The 23,828-nt window shown below is 33.5% G+C and overlaps 1 pseudogene; it reads right to left on the reverse strand.

Annotated features, from left to right (window-relative positions):
* The window catches only part of LOC141550483 (luc7-like protein 3), a 133,677-nt pseudogene extending 109,849 nt beyond the window's left edge, over positions 1-23,828 (reverse strand).

Genomic DNA, 23,828 nt, shown 5'->3' on the forward strand with positions numbered 1-23,828 from the left:
CGCACATATGAATTTTCACATCTACATACCAAACTTGTAACTTTTCCCCTAAGCTCACCTCTCTTCCTGACTTCACTATGTTTGTCTGTTTTCTTGATCACTTGTGCTCACAATCCCAAGAATCTTGGGGATACTAGCTCTTTTTTTTTTTTTTTTTTTTGGTTCTCCATAGCCACATAACCACTAAGATCTGACTTTTCTATCTCCCTAAATTTCTCCCATCTATCCCATTTTTGACCCACAATTAACAACCAACACTCCAATTCCCATTACTTTTTACACTGTGTTACAATCATCTTTTAAATCTTTACCCCAACATTACCACCTGGAATGATTAAAGTCCAAATTCCCTAGCCTGACCTTCAAAGACCTTCAGAAATCTGTAATCAGCTTCGATTTCTAGCCTTTTACTCCTATTATTCCCTGTCTTATAATCAATGCCCTGGTCATCACAGATTGTTTATTGTCTCTGACAAATATTTCCCTATTTTTTCTGCTTTTATCTATGCCATTGTCCACATCTTAACTGAAATTTTACTCAACTTGTAAGATCGAGTTTGAATGTTACTTCCTCTAAAGAATCTTTCTAACACTACCTTCTCCTTTCCCCACTCAATCCTCCTGTCCTATCAATGATCCTATCCTATAAGGAGTTCTTCATTTTTTGTGTGTTATAGACCCCTTTTACAGTCTGGTGAAGCCCCTTCTCAGTATAATGTTTTAAATGCATAAAATAAAATAAGATCATAAAGGAATCCAATTATATTAATGTTTCTAGGTGGTTCACTGGACAGAGCACTCGTCCAGGAGTCAGGAAGACTTTTTTTCACATCCAGCCTTAGACACTTACTAGCTGTGTGATCTGGGATAGACATTTAACTGCCATCTGCTTCACTTTCCTCGTCTGTATAATGAGGATAAAGAAAGCCCATTTTTCTGAGGTTTGTTGTGAGGATCAAATGAAATGACATTTGTAGAAGTTTAGCACAGTATCTGGCACATAGCAGATGCTATATAACATCTATTAATATTAGGATATAGCAATAGAGTTATCAGAAGATTAAATGTTAAAATTTCATAGACCCTAGAACAAGAACTTCTGCTCTAGACCAAATTAAAAGAATTAAAAGTGGTATGAGTGGCACCAGACTGGAAATGAAAGTTCTACCTTTGGCATTGTTGATATCTGGCAGCAATGAATCACAGGTCTCATCATGTGTCACATGTCTGGTGGAAATTCAGAGTCCTGGACTACTGATCTCTGAACTATTATAGCACTTAGTATTTCTCACTTAGATCCAGTAACAGGAATTTTGCAAACCAATCTGTGCCCACCAATTTGCAACATAACTCATAGTTATTAGAGACCTGTAGCTACATTCAGAGTTGTTTTTCTCCTTGGGAAATATTTCTTATATATAGTGATAGACTCCCCCCAAAATCATTTTCAAATCTTAGCAGCCAACGTACCCTCATTTTCAAATAATTCCTTTATGCCCATCCTTTCATTCCTGGCCTCAGATTTCACAGTCTTTCAATACTATCACAGCTCAATTTGGCTTTTATTAAATTTTGTTTTCAGTTTCAATATAAAAGGATCAGAAATGTTTCCACTTTTAGGCTATCAACTCAAATAGCCCAGGAGAATAGAGTTTAGAACCACATTTGAGAGATAAGTAAATCAAAGAGTATAAGAATAATCATATCTTAAAACAAAATTCTACTTTACCAATGAGCCCATCATCTTATCAGGATGGATTCTGTCTCCACAAGCACAAACCACAAATCTATCCAGGATCCCTCATGGAGTATAATGCTTTCTGGTCTATTTTATTCTGAAAATTCACCAGAGAAGAGGATTCACCTAATACACCACAGGCCATCCTTTGACTCCTTCACTCTTTTGTAAATACCAGTGCAATCCTCACACTGCTTGCCCATCTGCCCTCTTACTTTTTCATTACCAAACACAGGCATGTATATAAAATGCTTTGCGAGACTTAAAGTGTTTTACATATATATGAAAGTAACACTCTACAAATGCCAGGTATCATAAGGGCCACATGAATACCAAGCTTCTTTTTTAGTTACACATGTCCTTTAGGATATCTTCTATGCCACTTCTCTTGTACAAGTTATTCTATTAAAATATTGCAGGCTGGTTACACATACCTATGCAATTGTAATTCATTTGTGATTATGACATTGCAAAGTTTATTTGTTCCATAATTGGTAGTCATATAGCATCACAGGAGACTATTCATGTTTTAAAAAATACATTTGCAGCAGTGAGATATCTGCAGATCACTAAAGGAACTGAGAAATAACTGCTTTTTTTTTTTAAAGGATTTCTTCTAAATACAATATTTACCTTACAAAAACCAAATATGCATAGAAACAAAAAAAATTTTTTAAAGATTTTAAAATGGAGGAAACCTTAAATGTCAGTTTATCCAACAACTTCCTTATTTTACAGATAAAAAAATTCAGATCCAGAGTAGTTATGTGAAATAATATCATAGATCCTGTCCTGTTCTTGAGCTCCTCAATCCATCCCTACTGACCTACTCATTGCTCCACACATAGGACATGCCATCTCTATGCCTTTATATTATTCTTCATTATGTGCACTCAGTACTGGAGATATATAAAGATAAAAATGAAATATTATAAACTTATCAAGGAGTTTAATGGTCTGTCAGAGAAGATAAAATATGTAAATACATTTATGTGCATAGCAACACATACATATATACAAATACATACATATACATATATGTAGATGTATAAGGTAGTTTTTGTGAGAGGCAGATTGGATCAGAAAAAGTTTTGTGTAGAAGATAATGCTTAAGCTTAGCTTTAAAGGAACAAAAAGATTCTAAGCAATAGTGATTCCATAAACACTTTGCATTTCAGGTATGCATGGATATGAAGATGGGAGAATAGAAAATGGTATATAAAGAATGTCAAGAAGGATGTTTTTATTGGATTGTAGAATTCCAGAAAGTAAATTATACATAATAAAGCTGAAAAGGTTGAAGATTAGCCATGATGGCAACAGCTGACCTTAGAAGAAAGGATACTGTGCTAATACATCCCCAGTTGTGAAACAGTTTTGAGAAAGCTTATTAAGGGCCCAAAAGAGGGCCACATTCTATGAGAGAAACAATCTTAACATAGAATAACAGTTTTCAAAAAATCCAGTCTTAACAGTAAAAATGGTAATGGGGGGGTTAAGTGGGAAGTTTTTCATAATTAAAAAATAAGATTCTCACATAATTAGGGAATTTATTGGGATAGGACAAAGGCCTAGAGCTTAAATAAAGGTATAGAGAAGGCACTATAGAGGTAAATTGGGCTCATCAAAGCTTTATTAATAATGCTGGGTAAAAATAATGCTAAGTTTGAAGTACATGGAAAGTAGATTGGTTTCCCCATCCCCTACTAAGAGTGGAATTTCAACAAAAGCCTGATTGTGGTTTGGACATAAGACAGAGAGGCTCTGTCTCCAGTTCTGTATTTATACCTGGGGCAGAGTGGGGAGCAGAAAAGTACTATCTTATATCAAAGAAAAACTATGAGGACCTTTCCCTTCTCCAATCCTTCTCCATTAGGTTATCCACTACAACACATTTCCCTAAGGCTTTAAGGTTTACAAAACCTTTTCCTTTCAACAACCCTTTAAGATAGTAGTACAACTAGTGAAATGCCCATTTTAAAGATTAAAAAATTGAGGCTCAGAGAGACCAAGTGATCTGTTCCACAACATAAAAGTCATGTCCCAGACTAACAGAAATAAGTCAGTCACCATCCAAATTTTACAAATAATGGAGATGTTGAGGCATACAAAACTTGTCAAAAAGAGGTCACCTCTTTGTGCCATTATAAAATATCAGATTTTTAAAAGATTTTTCAAATATATTTCCTTGTTTGAGTCTCACAGCAATGGTGAGGAAAATAGGGCAATGAGAACCAAAGAGACCCAAAATCATACAGCAAATTCATGGCAGAGGAAGGGCTTGAGCCCAGATTTTAGGACTATCAGTTCAAGGCTCCATTAAATCATGCCAAGCTACATGAAAGTGCCAGCCTGGACACTTAATGGACCAGACTTTTCCCACCACAAACAGTCACACTGTCTTTTAAGACCTACCATAGCAAGGGTTAGAAAATAACTCAGTCCTTCCTTGTCTAGGGTATAATGGTTTCTTTGGGGCTAGTGAATCTGTTCCAGGATAAGAATTCAGTTGTGTTTATAGGTCCCCAAACATCTGGCAGCCATCAGCAAACAGCTTTGGCTTTTAAATAAAGGGCTTTTATTCTAGTGGTTAGGGGAAGAAAACAAACAAACCCAAGTTGAGTAAGTTGTTGACATCACCAAAAAAATCTCCAGCTTTTAATAGTTCTCATTTCCCTGTCTCATTGTATGGAGCATCCTTGAGGGGGAAAAAATAACTGATCCAAGATAAGTAATGATTTACCCCAAAACAGCAGACCAATAATTATTTGAATAATTTTATTATTTGTGTACTTGTATAGGGGAAGTTTGGCTTGGGAAAAGTAGAATATGATCGGATTTTTTAATTTGGAAAGCTGATAAAATCCTCTTTTCCTTTAGTTTGGCTCTCAAACATTACCTCCTACATGAAACCTTTTCTGATCTTCTCAATGGCTAGTACCCTCTCTCCCAAACTCAGTTACATTTAGCTACATTGTACTTATTCTCTTTATAATTTATTCTACATATACCCATATGTCCTTGTATCAAAATCAATTCCTTAGGAGGTAGGGATTCTTTAATTCAGTTTTTGTATTTCCAGTATTAAGCACAATTCCTGGTAAAGTATACTTCAGTATTCAAAATATGATTACTGAATGATTGGTATAATAATGGGAAAATGGAGACAGGAATTGCTTAAAAACCAGTTTTCAAGTTGGTAGGAAGCAATTTCTTATGGTCCAACCTTCTAACCCTTTTTCACACACAATGCCTCAAATATCCTCATAATCCAAGCTTTAATAAGAAAAACTCCATAGGAAAAATAAATAAATAGAAACACTCAGAGCTTGATTTTCCTACCTTAAACAGTTGAAGTTTCTCATTCAAAGAATATACCCCTTGTACAAAGCACTTGAAGATGGCAATTAAAAAACAGCTGTGGGTAATTGGTTCCCAAAGGGGATTGTTACCTTTTACATATTGAGCCCACCATCTTGCCTAACAAACTTATTTTAACTACAGGGTGTTAAACAAACTGTTAACTCTGATCTGATGCCTTACTAGGAAAATCTGGGTTACTATCCTCACTTCTGTGCAATTAAACTGCATTCCTTGTCGTGAGAGAGGATGGCTGTATGTTATTTTCTAGTGCCAATGAGTCATCTGATTACAAAAAATATCTATGGTAGGACTAATGTGACCTACCTAGGATTTCCAATGTGAGCATCTCAAAAAGAATATTTAAGAGAACAATAATTATTTAGTCTACAGAGGTTTCAGTTTATTTGACTCTCCAGCAAATCAAAGGGCTATGTTTGTTTTGTTTTTTTAGAGGGAGAAATACAGGTCATATACAGAGATATAGCCTATAATTACAAATAAATACTGCTTCTGCAAATCAAAGTGTAAGAGGTAACACAGGAAAATAGTGGACTTAAAACATTCTCCAACAAAAAATACACATCAAAATGCCAAAGATAATATTCACATTTTCAAACACTTTGTTTTCACAAAAAACATTTTTTTCATTAAATTTTATTTTTTTCAGTTGTCCCATATCTGTCTTCTCTTACTCCTCAAAAAGAGGAAAAACAAAATTCTTGAAACAAATAAACAGCGTTAAGGAAAATAAATTCCTGTATTGGCCATGTCCCAACACACACACACACACACACACACACACACACACACACACACACACTTCTGCATATTATTGATTCATCATTTCTTGTCAGGAGATAATTATCATTCATTTATCAGCCCTTTTAAATCATGACTCGTTATTGTGTTGATCAGAATTCTTTTTAAAAATTTTTTTGATTTTGATTTTGTCCCAAATCTTCTCCCTTCCCTTTACCCTCATCCTTACCAATTGAGAAGGCAAGAAATATGAAATTTAATATGCACATGAAGTCATGCAAAATCTATTTCCATATTAGCCATGTTGCTAAAAGGAAAAAGGCAAGAAAAATAAACAGGAAAAAAATGACTCTATCTGCTTTCAGAATTCATCAATTCCCTCTTTATCCCAAGGTGGAGAGTATTCTTCATCATAAGTCCTTTGGAATTGTCATGGATCACTGAACTGAACAGTTACTAAGTTTTTCACAATTTAATATCATTACAATATTGCTGTTACTGTGTACATTGTTCTCATTGTTCTGTTTATTTCATTTTGCATCAGTTCATACAGGTCTTCCTAGATTTTTCTAAAACAATTTCCATCATTTCTTATAGCATAATTGTATTCCATCACAATCCAAACTTTTCATACCCAAACTTTTTCAGCCATTTCCCAAATGATGGGCCTTCTCTCCATTTCTAATTCTTTTGTCACAACAAAACAAGCTTACTTTAAATGTTTTTGCACATATGGATCCCTTTTCTTTTTTTTTTAAATCTCTCCTTGGGGCACAGTTCTAGTAGTGACATTGTTGAGCCAAAGATTTATAACCCTTATAGGCATAGGTTCGAATTAATCTCCCAAGTGATAGGATTAGTTTTCAGCTACACTGACAGTGAATCATTAGTGGACATATTTTCCCACATCCCCTCCATCATTTCTCATTTTCTGTTTCTATGTAACTAGGACACTGAATACATTAATTTAGATAATATTTGAATTTTTATTATATTGCTCTATCTATGAGCAATTAATACTTCTTCAATTGTTTAGACCTGTCTGTGTGAAGAATGTTTTATAATTGTGTTCAGGTAGACTCCTAAGTATTTTATATTATTTAGAGTTATTTTAAGTACTCCATACACCTTCAATAGGAATTATTTTTCTTTTAATCTATGTCCTATAATACATAATGCAATTTCATTGGCTCTTTTGTAAAAATAAGGAGAAATAAGATTCAAGACCAAGGAGTAAAGGTTGCTAGATAAGATAAAATATTGTTTTTCAGTCATATTGTTTCCAAAAAGTGTAAACTACTAAAAAATTATATTACCAAGCAGCATATGTTTGCTAAAAACTTTCAAACACACAAACATTCTCATCAAGAAAGTTTAGTAGTTGGACTGCATCCCTGCTTCAGTGCCCAAAAGTCAATTACAAGTTTCCCTAAAACTGTTGTAGCTTATTATAGTTAAAGGTAATTGTAGTAATAATTTTAAAAGTAAATTATATATGTGAAATATATATATAATTGACCATAATACAATGACTATCTCATTCATCTATTTTACAATTACAAGGTTGAAATTATTTAGATAGAGAAAAGAAATTATCTAGAAAACTCACTTGAACATTGTTTGCTGTGGACTTTCATTAGATCTCATCCTAATTCTCAAAGGTCTGAACAACACTAGAATATGTTTTAAATAGAAAGTGGTCCCACAGCATTGGCACAATACCATTACAAAGATTCAGGGACTTACCTGTTCCCTAATAATGTAACTTCCTGATGAAAAAGGTCTGATTTCACAGAGTAGTAATGAGTCAAGTTATCAGAGCTTCTTGAATCCTTCCAACTATGCTTGACATCATAGGGTACAAAAAATAGAATTGTATTTGAATATGCTAGAAGAGGACAATTAACAGTTCATCTATTAGCTCAAGGATTTCTATTCATGTCAAGAATAGAAGAAAAATGACATACTAAATTCTATTCTAGGGTCAGCAAGGTGACACAGTGGATAGAGCACCAGCCCTGAAATCAGGAGGACCTGAGATCAAATCTGGCCTCAGACCCTTAACACTTCCTAGTTTGTAACCTTGGGCAAGTCACTTAATCCCAATTGCCTCAGCCAAAAACAAAAACAAAAACAAAAACAAAAACAAAAACAAAAACAAAAAAAAGAAAAAAACTTCTAAATTCTTTTCTACATCAAGTAAAAAACCATATCAAGCATGCCACTGACATTGAATTTGGAGAAATTCTACTTCTTTTGTGTAAATTACCCAAAAGTCTGACCCTGAGAATTTCATTCCTATCAATTTTCAATTGATTATGAGTTTAATAAAAAAAAATTTTTGACATCAATAGGAATTTATGCATTATTTCATAAATTGCAATTCAAGATTTCTTTTATTCTAAAACCAAGCAGCATATGTTTGCTAAAAACTTTCAAACACACATTCTCATCAAGAAAGTTTAGTAGTTGGACTGCATCCCTGCTTCAGTGCCCAAAAGTCAATTACAAGCTTCCCTAAAACTGTTGTAGCTTATTATAGTTAAAGGTAATTGTAGTAATAATTTTTAAAGTAAATTATATATGTGAAAATAATTATCCCATCTGCTCAATCAACTTAATATATCTATTATAATAGATATCATTACTGTGGTCAGTTCCTCCAGTAGTTTAAGTTACAGCTCACCATCCTATCTCTTCTATGTTCTTCCAGAAATCTTCTATTAAGTCTACCAACATGTTAAAAAACCTCTTCTTAGGTCTTTTAGTGTTTTGTAGACATTGGTAATAATGATGATCACAATAACTAGCATTTACATAATGCTTCAAGGTTTGTGGAATGAATTACATTCTAAGAATCTCAATCCTATTAAAGAAATGCCATTATAATCTCTATTTTGCTAATGGAAAAACTGATATTGAAAATTTTGTGTACTAGCTTAACATGAATCAATATAGCAGGCAAAAAAGGAAACATAATCCCCCTAAGTTGTATTCGTAAAGTGTTCAGATGAGAGAGATGTAGTCTGTCTTTACCAAACCACATGTGGGGTATCATGTTCACTTCTAGGTATCTATATTTTAAAAAGGATAGTGATGGGCTGAAACAACCAGAAGTAAACCTCAAGGATGGTGAGAAGACTGAAAATTGAAGGAGATTAGTATTTTTAGTCTGAAGAAAAGGAGATTTGGGGTATAATTTTCATCTTCAGTTTTTAAAGGACTACCAGTCAGAAAAGGGATTAAAACTGTTCTTTTGGGCCTTGTTGAGCAAAATATGGAACAGGAGACTTTGAAGAGAGAGAGAGATTTTGGTTTGACATCAGGAAAATCTTTCTAGTCATTAAATCTGTCCCAAAAGGAATAGGCTCGCTTGGAGTTAATGAGTTCCCTTATCATTGGAAGACTAAATGATTTCCTGCTAGGGACATTATAGTTAAGATTCCTGTTCAATAACTTCCAACCCCAAAAAAACAAAACAAAATCCCCAAAACAAACAAACCCTCAAAGCCAAGCAGTTATTAATCATGTGCCAAACACTATGTTAGACTTTGGGATACAAACACAAAAATAATGTAAGCCTTATCAAAAACTTTACATTCTATTTGCAGTATATGTGTTCAGTTAATAAGTATATATGAGTGCACTATGTGACAAATACTTTGCTAGGTACAGAATATGAAGAAGTAAACACCAGACAAGATAAATAACAAGTAATTGGGGAAAGAGGATGTGCTCAATTGAAGGAAGTAAGAATCACCTCTTAAAGAAGGTGGCACTGGAGTCTTGAAGAAAGTTAAGGGTCCTGAAAATTAGGGGGAGAAGCTTTCAACATAAAAAGTTATATGTTGCAATTTTTGCAGAACTGTATTTTATTGTCTACACAAAGACAAAGCATAATCATATTAATGCAGAATGAACCTAGTAATTCACAGGAAGAGGAATTCAAAGACCCAGAAAAAGGGAAATTCCAGGAATAGAAGATAGTTTGGGTAGAAGTATAAGAAAACAACATCACTTATAGAGGTACATGTTTGGCTACAATTGACTCAAGAAGGATAATATATTCGGGTATTAGTTGAACCAGATGAACTGTATTCCTTGCTAATTCTGAGAGTCTATGGCTCTCAAGGTGGGTTGAGGAGACAGGACCCTTTTCAATATCATGCTTCTCCCTTGCCAATAAAGTCTTTGGCTCTGTACATTGGCTGAGTTCTGGCCCTTGCATTTACTAAGTTGGTAGTTCACAAGATAATGAAACAATGCTTCTTTCCTTCTCCATGATTTTGGCCAAGGTTTGCCTTTTCCTTTCACTACAACCACTATCACCATAATCTTCATTATCAGAGTACAAAACAAAACTCCCTTGATAGGATAAAAGCTTTCAATATTTTGGGAGTTAGAGTTACATTTGGGAGAATTTGAAATAAATATTTAGAATATCTTAAGTATATTCAAATAAATATCTGAAATAATATTTGAAAGAAATATTCTCAGTACAGATTGTAAAACATGCAAAGATTCTTCTCCTAAGGAACTTCTGAGATCTCAGTTCACCAATATTTATGCCTAAAGACACAGTCTAAGCATTCTAAAAATTAAGTATCAATTCTGACTCTAGCTACAAATGACCAGTTCTCTCATTTATATATATATATATATATATATATATGTATATATATATATATATATAAATTTTTTAAAAGCTTAACAAGACATATGTATTTTACCCAAGCTTAGTGTTGTTACACAGATAATTCATAATTTGTTACAAACATAACAAATGTTTAAATAGCTATTAATATTGACTTTTTTAAAGCCTCTATATATCTTTTTTGAACGAAAGGTATAAGTAATCACTTGCTAAAATACTGCTCAGGTTTTTCAGTGAAAAACTATGCTAATACATATACACATATTCATATATACACATACACATACACATATACATGATATATTCAGTTTTCCTGGGTAACAATTACAATTGTTTACCTGACAAAATAAAACACATAAAAAATAACTTATCTCCATTTATGAAAATAGTCTAAGCAAGAAACAATGTAGCTCAATTAAGCTTTAAACAAGACTGCATATAAATAGGTTTTACTAGTAGCACCCTTTACCCTTCCAACCCCCATTTTATAGATAAGATGGGGAAAAAAAGGAAGAGAACTCAGAATTAACCATACCATAAAGCATTTAATCACTAAGATCATTCACTTACTAAGGAATAAAATTAACAAACTTGCTGTGAGCAGCTTGAACATTACAGCTTTGACCAGTAGGAAATAAAAGACTATGTATTTTTTTTAAAAAGAAGTTTGGTCTTTACAAGATATCTCAGTCCTCAAAAATATTTTGCTAAGGAGATAAAATCTCTTAAATTTTCAGAGACAAAAGGGCTTTTGTTTGTTTTTTTCTTAGTTAACTAAGAATTGTTAAGATTCAGAAATTTAAAATTTCAATTTTGGGCTTCTTTCAATTAGTTTTTACTATGTATTTCTATAACTTACCTTCATTATTATATCAGTGTTATACCTCAGTAAAAACCTACGGCAGCACTACTAGTATTGTACCATTCCTAATGAACATTTTCATATTAAAACTTTATATTTAGATGAATTTAGTAAAGCACTGGACAATCACTGAACTGATGATATGCAAAAAATAGGGGAAGATTTGGTTTCCAGTTGAGACCTTTTCTGTTTAGTACAGCTTAAATATGGCTGAACCATGGGGGTATTCACCTTATTTTAGTTTGGACAACTTATACTAATGTATATAATTATGCCAAAATATGGCTGGGTTGCTCTAAGAAAGCATTTTGGCAGGCCATGAACATTAGAGAGCTCTGCTACCCAGTTATGGAAGGAAAGCAAATCTCACCACACATATTCTTCATCTTCATCTACTATTTGTGTGCTCTGTCAAACAAGAGTCAAGTCAGTCACTCTGGCAAAGGTTCCCCAAGAGTCAATTTATTTTTCTGAAACTGACTCAGCTTTTGAAGGGAAAGATTCTAAATGAAATCTTATTTTTTCTTAATAGCTTTTTATTTACAAAACACATGCATGGGTAATTTTTCAGCATTGACCCTTGCAAAAACTTGTTTCAACTCTTCCCCTCCTTCCTCCCACTCCCTCCCCTAGATGGCTGGTAGACCAATACATGTTAAATATGCTACAAGTATATGTTATACAATATATGCATACATATCCATAATTATTTTGCTGTACAAGAAAAATTGGATTGAAATAAGGTAAAATTTACCTGATTAGGAAATCAAAAATGCAAGCAGACAAAAACATAGGGAGTGGAAATGCTATGTTGTTGTTCACACTCATTTCCCAGAGTTCTTTCACTGGGTGTAGCTGGTTCTCTTCATTATTGAACAAATGGAACTGATTTGGTTCATCTCATTGTTGGAGAGAGCCACATCCATCAGAATTGATCATCATATAATATTGTTATTGAAGTATATAATGATCTCCTGGTCCTGCTCATTTCACTTAGCATCTGTTCATGTAAGTCTCTCCAAGCCTCTCTGCATTCATCCTGCTGGTCATTTCTTACAGAACAATAATATTCCATAACATTCATATGCCACAATTTACCCAACCATTCTCCAACTGATGGGCATCCATTCAATTTCCAGTTTCTAGCTACAACAAAAAGGGCTGCTACAAACATGTTTGTACATACAGGTCCCCTTTCCCTTCTTTAAGATCTCTTTGGGATATAAGCCCAGGAGTAACACTGCTGGATCAAAGGGTATACACAGTTTGACAACTTTTTGAGCATAGTTCTAAATTGCTCTCCAAAATGGCTGGATGCATTCACAATTTCACTAACAATATGTCAGTGTCTCAGTTTTCCCACATCCCCTCCAACATTCTTCATTTTCTTTTCCTGTCATTTTAGCCAATCTGAGAGGTGTGTAATGGTATCTCAGAGTTATCTTAATTTGCATTTCTCTAATTAATAATGACTTGGGCATCTTTTTCATATAGCTAGAAATAAATTTCCATTTCTTCACCCAAAAATTCTCTATTCATATCCTTTTACCATTTATCAATTGGAGAATGGCTCGATTTCTTATGGAGTCAATTCTCTATATATTTTGGAAATGAGGCCTTTATCAGAACCTTTGACTGTAAAAATGTTTTCCCAGTTTATTGCTTCCTTTCTAATGTTTGCATTAGTTTTGTTTCTATAAAAGGTTTTTAATTTGATATAATCAAAAATTTCCATTTTGTGATCAATAATGATCTCTAGTTCTTCTTTGGTCACAAATTCCTTCCTTCTCCACAGGTCTGAGAGGTAAACTATCCTATTTTCTTCTAATTTATTTATAATCTCATTATGCCTAGATCATGAACCCATTTTGACCTTATCTTGGTGTATGGTATTAAGTGTGGGTCAATACCTAGTTTCTGCCATACTAATTTCCAATTTCCCCAGCAGTTTTTGTCAAATAGTGAATTCTTATTCCAAAAGCTGGGGCCGTTGCATTTGTCAACACTTGATTATTGAAGTTATTGACTATTTTGTGCTGTGAACCTAATCTTAAATTAAATTTTCTTGAACCAGTTCTCTTGACCATTTCAGAAAACTACAGTGATTTAGGGTTTTGTTCCCCCCCCCCCAGGCAATTGGGATTAAATGACTTGTCCAAGGTCACACTGATAGGAAGTGGTCAAATTTGAACTCGGCCCGATTTTAGGGCTAGTGTGCCATCAACTGCACCACCTAGCTGCCTCTGATTTAGGTGTGTTTTAAATGCATTAACCCACATCTTCTCCAAGGAGTCTAGATTTGAATCTCAGTCCCTCTTTTCATATCTTCCCATTGACAGTTACTCCTCAATTCAACTTCATCAGCTAATCCATCATTGGTTGTAACTATTTCCCCACTTGTCACTCCTATCTTCCCTGATAGCTAAGGGTTAAAATTAGTTGTTGGCCCAAATACTAGTTCTACCTACTGTATTAGTACTCAATTTGTTGACTGTTACCAGATATATTTTCTGTCCTTCTGGAAACTTAAAAGCTTTTTCCTAGTTCACAGAAAATCCCTTCTAGTGCAGTTTAGCTATGACAATCTCTCAGGTCCATCTGTTCCCATTCCTCTTTCCCTTTCATTTGGTAACCCATCTATCCACTGCTCTGTTAGGAATAATTGGGCCCCACACTTTATCCCACTTGTAGTTTTTTTTTTTTTTGAAAAAGTGAGAAAGGTAGGTAGAGAGAAAATCCTTATTCTTCTCTTTCTTCAACCAAGAAGTCATTTCTACCATCTAACTATGTCATTTTATGAAAGCGAGAAAGCTGTCTTAAACTTAGGTATCAGAATACTTAGCTTATAGGAATACAATTGTTGAACATAGAACAAGGTTATGAATTATCAGTCTGATGCTGATTCTGATTTGTGCAGACCTCCCTATATTCCTTATTCTTGTGGAATAGGGAGACTAGGTTTAGGAAAAAACAATAGGTCTGAAAAATCCTATGTCCCCCCCACACTGGATGTTTTCATGTTTGAGACTGTTGGGCATCGTGCATGTCCCTGGGACTCAAGGCCTTGCCATACTTGAAACAAAGAAATTTTTGCCTACACAGACATGCCCATGTAGCTTGAAATTATATCCATACCATTGCCCAAGAATTCATTTTGAGGACTCTCTCTTAAAATTCCATTTGTTTTTAACCTGCCTCCTTCCTTGTAATGGATATATATAGGCCTGCCATAGGTAATATACAAGCCAACATACAAGTGAACTTTAGAACACTTTTTACAAGCTATCATTTTTGACCCCTTTGGTGCTACTATATATATATATATATATATTCCTTCATATATTTGGTTAAACTTACCAATGAATTGTTTATTTGGAGTTGTTTTTGAGATTGGGTCTAGCTATCTCACTCTATACACTCAAATTCAGTAATCATATGCATATAAGTTTTAACCTGCTTTTTAGATACTCTGTTCCTTTGGCCCTCCCAAGGCTCTGGAAATAATATGGACACTCAAGTTCTTTGACCCTATGAAGCTCAGGACTCAGAGCTCAAGTGGTCACCAGTCTCAAGTTCCTCCAGTGGCAAGGCTTACAGGTGTACAGCCATGTCATCTATCTAAATAATACATTTCTAAGTGCTTTCTGAAAATCCTAAGTCTATTTTCTACATAAATGTGGAAAATTGACATCATATAATCATCTTAGATATGTAAGTGTTCACACTATATGAGGTCATATAAAACTAAAGAAATTGTTTTGGGTCACAGGTCATATTCTCAAACTGGTATAGCTATTTCATAATTGAGTAAGAACAATCTTAGAACACTCTCAATGTGCTCACTTTCCAACTATATATATATGTAATGTTCATCAGAGAATCAGTGATAATTGCACATTAGCCAAAATAAAAGCTTACCACTTATTTGACCTGAGGCTACAGAATCAAAAAGTCTTAACATTTTTTAGCACAGAACATATAAAAGAATAATTGTTATTGTTATTTACAATTGACTTGGAAGAATAGATTCCTTGAAGGCAATATTTTAATTTGAATCATAGAACTAGTTACTGTAAAAACCAAATTTGACATTCCTGAGGCATCCACTCTCTTTAAACAATCAAACAACAAGAAGGGAAAAAAAAATCTTTGGCTCATTCTTCTTCAGCAATTATCCCATATTTCTACATTGAAAAAAAAAAATCCTAGGCAACAAATTTTGTGATTTCATCATTGTCTTTCCCTTCTTAACTCAGAATTGGCTCCTTAGAAGTTTTAAGATACCTGTTAGTAATACTTCATGTTGAAGGCACTCAATACAATCCACTTTTATTTCCTGAAAAAATATTGTACAAATTTCCATGTTAAGTTCTTATAGGCCTCCTCAATTAGAATATTATGCACCAAGATTTGCAAGACAAGCATACTTCAGGTCATGGATATAGACATTTTATCTATACTTGATACAGCTTTCAACATTGAAATATTTCCCAGTCCTCCTCAAATTTTGGTAAAACTTTAAAAAAAAATTCTAATGCTTGCCATCATGTTTTATCAGTTTGCTTAATAAACTAATTAGAAATTATTAAGTGCTTATTTTACTATGTTCTAGGCAAGGGTAGGAAGCAAGGTTTAGAACTAGTTAGAAATGAAGTGATAACCTATTTCCAAGCAAGGTACAGTGAAAGCTTACCAAAATTGAATCTATTAACAGCAAGACTGTGTAATGATCAACTATGACAGAATTAGCTCTTCTCAGCAATACTTGATCCAAGAGAAAGAACCATGGAAACTGAATGAGGATTGAAGTGAACATACTATGTTCACTTTTTTTTTTCTTTCTCATGGTTTTTCCCTTTTGTTTTGATTTTTCTTTCACAACATGAATATGTTTAAAATAACATGTATAATATCAAATTGCTTACTGTCTTGGGGAGGAAGAAGAAAAAAGAGAAAAAATTGAAACCCAAAATCTTTTAAAAATGTTGAAAATTATTTTTACATATAATTGGAAATTTTTTTTTTAAACTACTAAATGGGGAGGACAAAAGTGATTGGGCACAAATCAACATTAAATTTTCATTGAGTAATGTGATGATATATTATGTGTAAAATTTAGCTCAATTTCACATTTTAGCCAGTAATGTGGTAATCTATCACAAAATAATTTTTTTTCTTGCATCTTATCCTATGCCTAAGGATTTTTCAATTTTTTTCAAAATTTATTTGTTTGAAAACTTTCCCCCTTCTTATATTGTTACTTTCAATTATTAGGAATGTATTTCAATTAGTAGCAATGTGATATTAATTACATTTGCATAATGCTCATAAGAACATAGATAATATAGAACATATATAATATATATTACATAGTATAAAACAATACACATTAACAGCATGAGATTCAAAAAAAATACAATTTTCCCCACTTATATCTTATTGTCATCAATTACCTTCCTTTTTTGCTATTTTAAATTAGCATTTATTTTAATTACCTCCTCTTAACTTTAAAACACACACACACACACACACACACAAAATCAAAACCCTCATAACAAATATACATAGTCAAATAATACAAATTCTTACATTTATTATGTCCAAAAATTTATCTCATTCTGAATCTTGATTCTATTATTTCTATTTCAGGAAGTAGCTACTGTGTTTTATCATTGGTTCTCTGGAACCAAGATAGGTCAGTCTTTCAAAGATGTCTTATAAATGATTCTCCAAGTTTGCTCAATTTATTCTGTACCAATTCTTATGTCTTTGGTTTTCCTGAAACCATGTCTTTCATAATTTCTTATGATGCAATAGAATTCCATTATATTAATACAGCATAATTTGTTCATCCATCCAACTCCTCTCTGATGGATACTCCCTTAGTTTCTAGTTCATTGCCATATATAAAAAGAACTGCTAAAAATATATTGATATACATGGTTCCTTTTCTTCCTTTGATTTCTCTGGGATATACATATAGTAGTTGTAGAACTGGATCAAAGATATCAACAGTTCAGCAGCTTTGGGGACACAGTTAAAAAATTGCTTTCAAAAATAGCCAGACTAATTCACAGTTCCAACAGCCCATTTAATAGGCCTGTTTATGCATAACCCTTCCAACATGTCATTTTCTTTTTCAATGTCAGTTTTTCATGTCTTTTTCAAGTCTGATGGGCATGAAGTAAGACTTCAGAGTTGCTTTAATTTTCTTTTTTTCTAATTAAAGAGCTCAGCAATTTTTTTTCATATCATTTTTGATAGTTTGGATATGCACAGTCTTTTGAAGAATACAAACAAGCAATTAGGGAAACATATTATAAATTTTAATTAGTTCCATATACATATACACACACACCCCCAACATACATGACTTTTTATCAGCAATTTGCTATAAAGATTTTTTTCCCTCAATTGCTGAGCTGGTTTTATTTGCATAAAAAACTTTATATAATCAAAGTTGTCTGCTATGTAGTTTCATTTAACCACTGTGTGTCTTGGTAGGTGGACTCTGAAGTATTTCATAAATTATGCAGTCATTTTAAATGGAATTTCTCTTCTTTTTTACTGCTAGGTTTTGTTACAAGTAAATATAAGACTATTTGTGTTGATTTATTTTACATTTTGTAACTGCTGAGGATAATTCAATTAACTTTTTAGTTATCCTAACTAAACCAACATATCAACAAGTGACAATTTCCTTTCTTCTTCATTTAGGCTTGTTCTCTCAATTTCTTTTCTGTCTTACAGCTAAACATAGCACTTCTACCACTAGGACTACATTAAATATTACTTTTGATAATGAAGATACTTATTTTATCTATGCTCTGGCTTATCTCCAGTCTTGATTTCAAATAACAAATGTTTGTCATATTAAGAAAAGATTTACTTATTCTCATTCTTTCTAGTGTTAACAGAAACGGATTATAAAATTTCATCTATTGATAAAAAAAAAAATCACAATTTTTTGTTCTTGTGATTACTATGATCTGTGATATTTTATTTTCCTAATATTGAATTACTCTACTATCCACCCCGTTTCATCCACCTCTTAGGTTTGAACAGAATTAACTTATGTGAATCTTTTAACTTGGATTCAATAGAAGTCTCACATGTGCACGATTTACAGGGGGTAATTTTGAAGCTTTAAGAGGCTTGGCAAAAAAAGCCCTTGAAGGTGACTTTCCTCTAGCCTTTAAACTACCATAGCTGAAAATACTATACTCAGTCTGCTTAGCTTAAAAGCTAAATGAACAGTGAATTCGTTTGACTGTTCTAGCATTTCCGCCCTTTCTCTCATCTCAAAGCAAAGCAGACCAAAAAAGTCATATAGACTATAAATGACTTTAATACGGCTGGTCTGTTTGTAAAGTGTAGTTGTCTCTTTCAATTTGCTAGTTCCACTGTTCGTTACATATTTTATTTCCTATACTTTTACTAATTAGCTAGCATTTAATGAGCTCTTAGTAAGTTTTTTTTAATTATTATTATAGCTTTGTATATACAAAACATATGCATAGATAATTTTTCAGCATTGACCCTTGCAAAAACTTCTGTTTCAACTTTTCCCCTCCTTCCCTCTACCCCCTCCCCTAGATGGCAGATAGTTCCATACATATTAAATGTTAAAGTATATGTTAAACGCAATTTATATATACATATTTATAGTTATCTTGTTGCACAAGAAAGATCGGATTTAGAAAGAAGGTAAAAATAACCTGAAAAGAAAAAACAAAAATGCAAGCAAACAATAACAAAGAGCAGAAATGTTATGTTGTAGTCCGTACTCATTTCCCAGTGTGTAGCTGGTTTTGTTCATTACAGATCAATTGGAACTGATTTGGATCCTCTCACTGTTGAAGAGAGCCACATCCATCAGAATCGATGATCATATAGCAATTCTGTTGAAGTATATATTGATGTCCTTGTATGCTTATTTCACTTAGCATCAGTTTATGTAAGTCTCTCCAAGCTTCTCTGTATTCATCCTGATGGTCATTTCTCACAGATCAGTAATATTCCATAACATTCATATACTGTAACTTATTCAGCCATTCTTCAACTGATGGACATCCACTCAGTTTCCAGTTTCTAACCACTACTTTCCCTCCTTTAAGATCTCTTTGGGATACAGGCCCCGTAGTAACACTGCTGGATCAAAGGGTATGCACAGTTTGATAACTTTTTGAGCATAGTTGCAAATTGCTCTGCTTGGATCTGTTCACAGTTCCACCAACACTGCAAAAGTGTACCAGTTTTCCTGCATCCCCTCCAACATTCATCACTATCTTTTCCTGTCACCTTAGCCAATATGAGAGGTGTTGTAGTGGTATCTCAGAGTTGTCTTAATTTGCATTTCTCTGATCAATAATGATTTGGAACACCTTTTCATATGACTAGAAATAGTTTCAATTTCTTCATCTGAAAATTGTCTATTCATATCCTTTGACCATTTATCAATTGAAGAATAGCTTGATTTCTTAGAGTCAATTCTCTATATATTTGAGATGAGGCCTTTATCAAAACCATTAGCTGTAAAAATGTTTTCCCAGTTTATTGCTTACCATTTAATCCTGTCTGCATTAGATTTATACAAAAGCTTTTTAACTTAATATAATCAAAATTTTCTGTTTTGTGATCAATAATGACCTCTAGTTCTTCTTTGGTCATAAATTCCTTCCTCCTTTATAGGTCTGAGAGGTAAACTATCCTACGTTCTTCTAATTTTTTTATAATATCATTCTTTATGCCTAGATGATGAACCCATTTTGATCTTATCTTGGTATACAGTTTTAAGTATGGTCAATGCCTAGTTTCTGCCATACTAATTTCCAATTTTCCCAGAAATTTTTGTTAAATAATGAATTCTTACTCCAAAAGCTGAGGTCTTTGGGTTTGTTAAACACTAGATTGTTATAGTTATTGACTATTTTGTCCTATGAACCTAACCTATTCCTATTCCACTGAGTCTATTAGCCAATATCAAATGATTTTGGTGACTGCTACTTTATAATATAGTTTTAGATCAGGTATAACTAGGCCACCTTTGATTTGATTTTTTTTTTTCTTTTCATTAGTTCCCTTGAAATTCTTGACTTTTTGTTCTCCCAGATGAATTTTGTTATTTTTTCTAGGTCATTAAAAGTTTCTTGGGAGTCTGATTGGTATAGCACTAAAGAAATAGATTAAAGTTTAGGTACTATTGTCATCTTTATTATATTCGCTCGACCTATCCAGGGGCACTTAATATTTTTTTCCAATTGTTTAGATTTGACTTTGTGTGGAAAGTGTTTTGTAGTTTTGCTCATATAGTTCCTGACTTTCCCTTGGCAGCTAGATTCCCAAATATTTTATATAATCAACAGTTATTTTAAATTGAATTTGTCTTTGTATCTTTTGATTTTGTTAGTGATGTATAAAAATGCTGAGGATTTATGTGGATTTATTTTGTATCCTGCAACTTTGCTAAAATTGTTGATTATTTCTAATACCTTTTTAGTAGAATCTCTGGGATTCTCTAAGTATACCATCATATTATCTACAAAGAGTGATAATTTGGTTTCCTCATTACCTACTCTAATTCCTTTAATTTCTTTTTCATCTCTATTATTTTTTCTTTTTTTTTGGTTTTGCTTGACTGATTCTTGGTGTCGAGTAATTCATTTCCATTTGTTGAAGTCTGATTTTTAATGAATGATTTTCTTCATTTACTTTATTTATTTATTTATTTTTGTATTTGTCCAACTGAGTTTTTAAATTAGTTGTTTTTTCTAAGGAATTAAATAATAATTATTATTTTCTTTTTCCAATTCACAAATTCTGTTTTTCAGGGAGTTGATTTTTTTTACTCTATCTTTTAATGAGTTACATGTCTTATCCTGACCCTCTTGCAAAGCTTTTCTTTCCTTTCCCCATTTTTTCTTCCAGCTATTTTTTTTTAAGATCCTTTTTAATTTCTTCTATGAGAGCCTTGTGTGATGGGGATCAGATCACATCCATCTTTGGAACAAACAAACTGTTTTTAATCTCCTCAGGGTTTGAACTCTGCTCTCTTTCTGTATAGAAGCTATATATAGTTAGAGCCCGCTTTGCCCTTTTGCTCATTTTGGGAAGAAAAAACCCCATAAAACAAAAAACTACGGTTTGCTTATGGGGGACAGTGGGGCATTTCCAAGCTGCTTCTACAGACAATAGGAAGTGGCAGTGAAGGGGCAGTGGGACAGCACCCACTGGCTGCGCTGGGACCTGAAACCAGCAGCAACGGAAAGGTAGCTAACTAGGGTTTCACTGGGACCAACTACTGTGACTGCACCTGGATCATGCTGAGTCACTCAGGTACTGGGTGGGTGTGGCCAGGTCACGAGAGATTCTAGGATTTTTGGGGTCATAGTCTTTACCTGCCAGAGTAAGTAGCCACACTGTAGTAGAGTTCTCCCCACAGATTTTCCACCAGCAGAAACCCTTCCCTGCCCTTGCTCAACATGAGTTGTTTCCCACGCTCTCACTGCCTGCCTGAGTCTGTGCTTGGCATAGCCCTGTTCCCATGTGGAGCAAAAACAGACCTTTTCTGGTGAATTTTGAGATTATCATCAGTTGGTAATGTGTGGTACTCCCAATATTCGTGAGTTCTGACAGTCAAGAATTTAAAATAAAAATAAAACTAATTCTCTATATCAAAAATAATTTTTGGAATGAGATAATCTCATTTAATTCCATTTCTTTTTCTTTTTTGCCAAAAGATGGGTTTATCTAGGGGAAGAGGTTACAAACAAATGAGGTAAGATAGGCACCAGAAGTGACAAATATGAAATAAGAATTGGGAGAGCAATAAGGTTATCATTATTAAGTAAAGAAGTTTGAAAGAATTCATTAAAGGCCATGAGGCTTAGGTATGCTATTGACTGGCAGGTTAGATCCATAGAAGAATTTAACAGACTAACCAGTTAGTTTTAAGTAAGGAGAAAGATGCTATTAGAGGGGAAGACACTATAAGGGGAAGACAAAACCACATAGTCCTAGAAAGAATTTTAGCAAAGATCTTCATCATGAGCAGATCTTTTATAAGAGAAATACAGCCTTGGGTGATTCTTAGAACCAAAAAAAAAAAAAAAAAAACCAGCTCAGAGGGAGGAGCTAAATGGAATTTACCTGGGAGACCAAAGATGCTAATCAATATCTCAAAGGTTGTTTAAAGATACAATCACCTTATATAAACAGGATAGTCTGGGACTTAGTTATGCCTGATAAAAGCCAGACAGGCTTCTTCCAGATAGAGGAAGAAGTCCACATTTAAAAAATAAATAAATAAATAAATCCAAGCTGGGTTTCTCTCATCAACTCTTGCAGGTTACAGCTCTGAACACCTTGGTAAAAACTGGGTCTTTAACTTCTAGGAACTAACTCAGAGAGAACTCCTTTTCTGTTCCACTTCCAAAACTTAAATTACCCTTTTAAAAAAAGATAGCCTGGAGGAACTTCACCTGACTTTTTAAGTTCCCCCCACCTAGCAAAATCCTATTCATTAAAATAAAGATTTATTAAGCAGCCACACACAAATATTAATCATACATATATACATGTCATATATTCATGCAGATATATATAATATTGAATAGTAATTTAGATGTATGCATGTCTAGATATAGACATTGTCATATCTGAATTGTACATATCTGAATATAAATCAAATAGTAGATACTTTTGGCAGGGCAAATACATGATACCAATAACTAATGTTGTTGTTCAGTTGTTTCATTGTGTCCGATTCTTTGTGACCCTATGAACCACAGCACACCAGCCACTTTTATCATTCACTATCTCTTGAAGTCTGTCCAAATTCACGACCAGAAAAGGCTCTGTAGTACTTTGAGCTGAACCTTAAAGTCATGGTTTCCACAAACAGAGGTAAGGAGAAAAGACATTGCAGGCATGCGGGACAGCATTTGCAAAATCATGCAATATGGAGATGGGATGTGTGGGGATCAGAATATAGAAAATATATGAAATTATTATGAAAAGACAGGCTGGAGTCAACTTATGAAGGTCATTAAACATGAGAGAAATTTTATCTTATTTTAGAGGAAATAGGGACCCATTGAAGCTTCTTTGAGCAGAGGATTGATATGGTCTTATCTGTGTTGCAGGGATATCAGTTGGTCAGCTGAATAAACAGAAAAGGAAGAGACTTGAGGCCACTGCCATGATCCAAACGAGAAGAGATGAAAACCAGAGTACCAGTTGCACAAGAACATTTGGCTCTTACACTAAGATTCTTTCACATGAAAATCTACAATTAATTATCAAGTAATTAAGAGATGGGCTTCACAAGGTAAATAATACAAAATATTCTCAACTAACACTGCTGCAACTGAAGAGAAAAGAATGCGATACTAGCTCAAACATCTTTCAATTCTACTCTAGAACTAATAAGGATGCTTGCTTCTCACCTCCAT

The sequence above is a fragment of the Sminthopsis crassicaudata genome, chromosome 1 (assembly GCF_048593235.1).
Source record: "Sminthopsis crassicaudata isolate SCR6 chromosome 1, ASM4859323v1, whole genome shotgun sequence".
NCBI classification, from domain to species: Eukaryota; Metazoa; Chordata; class Mammalia; order Dasyuromorphia; family Dasyuridae; genus Sminthopsis; species Sminthopsis crassicaudata.